Below are 5,842 nucleotides of genomic sequence, written 5' to 3'. Positions count from 1 at the left end.
CAAAAAGAAAAAAAAAAGAAATCACTGCTGCTTTTAAAAAACCAACACTTTCACCAATTTTACACTCAAACAAAACTACACAAAATTTACACAATATGTGTTTTCAGTTTGACCAAAGAGAAGATTTGGTCAAGATTGAAATGAAATAGCCAAAAAGAAAAAAAAAGAAAGCACTGCTGTTTTTAAAAAACCAACACTTTCACCAATTTTACACTCAAACAAAACTACACAAAATTTGCACAGTATGTTTTCAGTTTCCTTTGGAGCTGGATTTCCTCATCATCCAATGTCAGAGTTGCTGTCAGCCAACATTTTTCATGCTGGATGGCAGAAGCTCACTCAGCTTTACATTATCTGGAGGCCCTGGATAGAAGACAGGTCTTGAAATTAAGGCTCTTAGGTCTTGAAACTGTCATGGCTCCATCAGTGCCAGTAGGGCAAAATTTGTCACAATCTTGCTTGTCTACCTCATAAATAGACACTTAAGTGATGCTATTCTGGTGCAGTACCTCCAAGGTTATTGCAGTCCTTGGTTGTGGCTCTCTTGTCCATGTTGTAGAACTATTTCATAGCAGACATGCTGGATGTTCTGTTTTGGAATGTCTAACTTGGACACAAAGGTCAAGCAGCAGCAGTAATTGTAGTTAAAGAGCACTGGGCAGCAGTCATAGCCAGCAGCCACAATGCTATTATTTAAGACAAATGATACACTCAGGACTGTCAGGAACTCTGTTTTCAGAGTTGAGACCTATACACTTTTTGAGGCATCAGCAACAGATATGATGCTGTCATGACTGACCGATGCTAGGCAGCTCCTACTGGCAGAGAAACTGACCCCATGGACCCAGCCTCCTGTGCCACTGCCCTCAAACTCTGACATCAGCTGACCAAAAGGTATCTTGCTGCCCCAGGTTGTACTGATCAGATTTTCATCACTTCTTTAATATAGTCAGAAAACACTCTGCATTTGAAGGCACATGACCCCACTGCTAGCAAAACATTGGGCTGCCAATACAAGCTGAGGACAATAGAGTGAATCAGTTTTTTAATGTGCTTCCTTACCTACCAGTTATTTTCAGACTCAAAGTAACAAACAGAAATAAATCATGCTCCACTTCCCACAGCAAATTTCTTTTCTGGGGGGACCACTTTGTAAAAGTCGCTGAGCAAATTTGTTCTCTAAAGGGGACCACTTTGAAAAAGTGGCTGATTAATTCTCAGGGTCACCAGAGTTGGCTTATAGATACCATCTTTCTGACTCCAGACATAGGCATTGTGGTCTACCCCACAAGTGATGATGGGGTCACTTTTTGGAGTCCAGTTAATACTTAGGAGGTGTCCCTTGCGCTTCTTGAGTTTACGAGCTTTAACCCACTGGCTCCTGTTTTTCGTATAGATGTGCACTTTGTGATTATTGAGGTTAAGGGCAATTTGGATATGATCCCTGTTCCAGGCATGACAGGTGATTGGCTCTAGTAAAAACTGATGCAGGGACATTATTCTTAGAGGTTTCAAAGAATAGAAAGCTGGGATGTGGGAAGGCTGGATGGGATCAAAGCTGAGAATTTGCAGACTATGGTCAGTTCACACCAACAGACCTTGCAGTCACAGGTGAAGGACCAAAGCCCCTGAAGGTAGACCTTTTATTACTATTTCTATCTCATTTCTTTTTATTGGTTTTCAACCTTTGTATTTATTTCTGGTTCAATCTTGGTAGGTTGTAATGTGCTTATGAATTTATCCATTTCTTTTAGCTTTTCTAATTAACTAGAATATAGTTGCTCATAATAGTATCTTGTGTTCTTTTGAACTTCTGTAGTATCAGTTGTAATATCTCTTCTTTATTTCTGATTTTATTTATTTATGTTCTATCTTTTTTTTTTTTGGTCATAGTCTGGTTAAAGGTGTGTCAATTTTATATACCTTTTCAAAACCAACTATTGTTTCGTTAATCCTTGGTATTTTTTTGTTTTAATTTCATTCATTTTTGCTGTGATCTTTATTATTTCTTTTCTTTTACTAATTTTGGCTTTGGTTTTCTCTTCTTTTTATAATCCTTTGAGATGCATCATTGAGTTGTTTATTCAAAGCTTTTCTACTTTTTTGATATAGGCATTTATTTCTATAAACATTCCTATTATTATTACTGCCTTTGCTGTATCCCCTAGGTTTTGATATGTTGTGATTTCATTTTCAGTTCTTCAAGAAATTTTTTAATTTTCTTTTTTCACTTGAAAAGATTTTAATAAGAAAAAAAGTTTTGAAACTTTCTGGAGGGGGAGGGGCAAGATGGTCATCCGACAGAAGCTCCCATCCAGAGGCAAGGATAATGTCCAGAAAGTACCCAATTAAGCTGAAGACCGGGACCAGAGCCGAGAGAGAAGAGTGATATCTGCAGGTCACCTCTGCTGAGGCAAGCTGGGACTCTAAGAAAGCAAATTTCACGTACAAAATTCATCCCAAAGGAAAAGTGGCCGTACCCTCCCCAAGAAAGTTCTGTTTTTCTTTTTGCTTCTTTTCTTTTTCTCTTCGTTTGCTCCTATAGGTTTTCTAGAGGTGAGAGGTGAACTGAGGACCTCTTGTCTCACCTTATGGGTGAGAGCTGTAGGAAATGGGGTCTACTTCCCCAGAGGGACCCTGTTGTGACTCTGAAAACTCTCTCACCTGGCAGAAAATTTAAACTAACGTTTTCCCTGCCATTCTGAACTTCCAGTCCACCCTTCCCCCCTTACCTGATGAACCAGAAGCCTCACCCCTGCAGAGACTGTGGGCACTGTGGGAGGATTCTCAAGAGCAGCACCCCCCATCCCTGCCAGACCAAGCGCCCTGCCCCTCTTCTGGCCAGAGACTGCTGGAGTCATGCTTCCCACACTCTCCCTGCCTCCGAGCTGGACCCTTCCTAGCCAGAGTTGTGAGCCGAGAGCGGTCTCCTTGCCAAAGTCACTGGGCACCAGGGACTGCCAGAACTGTGTGCAGCATCCCTAGCCCTGCTGCTGGATCTGTGTGCCATTCACTCCCAGACATACTCCTACAGCCAGAACTCCCTGGCTGTGGCAGCCCCTGGGGAGCTGCACAGGGTCACTTCCCACAGAGATCCAGCAACAATAGAGTGATACCACGGCGTCTAATCTCAAAGAGAAACCTTCTCAACTCTGAGGATTGCCAGAGGAAACCAGAAATCACCCTGTAGGGATACTGGTGCTGCCGAGCAGCAGAGGCTAAGGCATAGTAGTTGAGGGAGAAAAGCACTTGCTGACTCGTTACCCTCAGGATTAGATTGAGTCCACGTGGAACACTCACCTGGTGGAACACTTGGCTACTGAGTACCCAAGGCAGGCTGGCCTCAGCTCCCCTAGCTGGCTGGTAGCAGAGGGTAGTGGCCAGCTGCAGGGGCATTGATCTTCCTTTGACTGGTGCAAACCCCCAGTACATCTGCTTATTGGAGGGAGCAGGACCTCAGCCCTGTGGGGTCACCAGTGTCTTGGCATGAAAGAGGAACAAAGTGGAGAAAGAGACTCAGCTCCTTGGTCCAACTCTGCTACCGAGTGGACCTTTTTGACTCCATAGAGCACCAGAGAGAGCCAAATTTGAGCAGCTAGTAGACCTCCACCATCTAGTTGCTGGAGACCATTTGAACTCTCCTACTTGAGAGTTCATACTGACTGAGTCGATTGGGTTGGAACTCCTAACCTGGGCCAATCTCTCAAGGACCCTCTTGATTGATACCCTGGTTGTGTGGTAACAGAAGGGTTGATTTTCCTCTTCCAGTTGTTGTCCACAGGGACTGGGCTCTCTTAATTGCTTGTATTTCTCCATAGCTAAGACTTCATCAGAGTCACTGATCCACTAAGATAGGACAAGAACCAGCTGAATATGAAAAAGAGCCACCTAACCCTACCACACCAAGCAGGTTTCCTCAACCTCAGACTGTAACATTGTATGAGTCCTTTGCAAAGCTATAGGGAATAAGCTGCAGCCATTAGTCCCAGATCCTTGACAAAGGGCTGGTTAACCACAACCCCAGGTTAACCAATTTCACCTTACATGCCCATCTAGCCAATGGTGAGAAATAATCATGAGGTGGAATCAGTGGAAAAACTCTGGCAACATGAATAATCAGAGTAGATCAACTCCCCCAAGGAATGATATGGCAGATACAGCTCAAGATCCCAGTCATAAACGAATGGCTGAGATGTCAGAAATCAAATTCAAAATTTGGATAGCAAATAAGATCAACAGAATGGAGGAAAGGATGGAATTAAAATTTCAAGGAGTAATTCAAAAGGCATCTCAAGAATTCAATGAATTCAAAAACAAAATCATCAAAGATTTTGACACATTGAGGGCAAGAACTTGCAGCTCTCAATGATCTGAGAAATACAGTAGAATCCCTCAGTAACAGAATGGAACAGGCAGAAGAAAGGATCTCTGACATTGAAGACAAAGCTTTTGAACACTCCCAAATGCTCAATGAGGAAAAAAGTGGAGAATAAAAATGGATTATTCTCTCAGAGAGCTCTGGGATAATTCAAAGAGATCTAATATTCACCTTATAGGAATACCTGAAGGTGATGAGGTTGCGGTGAAGGATACAGAAGCTTTACTTCATGAAATAATCAAAGAGAATTTTCCAGACATGCCAAGAGATTCTGAAATCCAGATAGCAGACAATTTCAGAATACTGCATGACACAACCCAAATAAAAATTCTCATAGACACATTATAATTAGCTTTTCCAAAGTTAATATGAAAGAGAAAATTCTGCAATCTGCAAGATGTAAGAAAACCATAAACTACAAGGGGAAGAACATTAGAATGACTGCAGATCTCTCAGCTGAAACCTTTCAAGGTAGAAGAGGGTGGTAATTGACATTTAATCTCCTTAAACAAAATAACTTTCAACCCAGGATCCTGTATCCAGCTAAACTGAGTTTCATCTATGATGGAGAAATTAAATACTTTAATGACATTCACATGTTGAAGAAAGTTGCCATAACTAAACCACCTCTCCAGGATATCCTAGACATATCCTCCATAATGACCAGTTCAATCCTCCACCACAAAAGTAAACTCACTCAGAAACTTTTGATCAAATTCCAACTTCCACAGTGGCAAAAGGATTAAAAATGTCCACTGGACTTTCAAAAAACTCAATACCTAAAATACTATCTGGCTTATCAATACTTTCAATTAATGTGACTGGCTTAAATTGTCCTCTAAAGAGGCATAGGTTGGCTGACTGGATACAAAAACTCAGGCCAGACATCTGCTGCATTCAAGAATCTCACCTTACCTTAAAAGATAAACATAGAGTCAGGGTGAAGGGATGGTCATCTATAATTCAGGCAAATGGAAATCAGAAAAAAACAGATGTTGCAATTTTATTTGCAGATACAGTAGGCTTTAAACCAACCAATGTAAGAAAGGATAAGTATAGGCACTGCTTATTTGTTAAGGGCAACACTCAACATGATGAGATTTTAATTATCAACATTTATGCACCCAACCAGAATGTGCCTCCATTTATAAGAGAGACTCTATCATACATGAGCACCTTGATTTCCTCCAGCACCATAATTGTTGGTGATTTTAACACTCCTTTGGGAGTGTTGGATAGATCCTCCAAAAAGAAGCTAAGCAAAGAAATTTTAGACTTAAACTTAACCATTCAACATTTGCATCTAACAGACATCTACAGAACATTTCATCCTAACAAAATTGAATACACATTCTTCTCATCAGCCCATGAATCATCCTTCAAAATTGATCATATCTCAGGTCACAAGTCTAACCTTGGCAAATTTAAAAGAATAGAAATCATTCCTTGTATTTTCTTGGACCA

At 41.1% G+C, this 5,842-nt stretch overlaps 1 pseudogene; it reads right to left on the bottom strand.

Moving 5' to 3' along the window:
* Window positions 1-345: 345 nt before the first annotated feature.
* Window positions 346-1,457, bottom strand: LOC100947186 (annotated as a pseudogene).
* Between the last annotated feature and the right edge of the window lie 4,385 nt (window positions 1,458-5,842).

Source organism: Otolemur garnettii, unplaced genomic scaffold (assembly GCF_000181295.1).
Source record: "Otolemur garnettii isolate 467f Iridium unplaced genomic scaffold, OtoGar3 scaffold00001, whole genome shotgun sequence".
NCBI classification, from domain to species: Eukaryota; Metazoa; Chordata; class Mammalia; order Primates; family Galagidae; genus Otolemur; species Otolemur garnettii.
The sequence above is the reverse complement of the archived record's forward strand: the minus strand, read 5'-3'. Positions and strand labels throughout refer to the sequence as shown.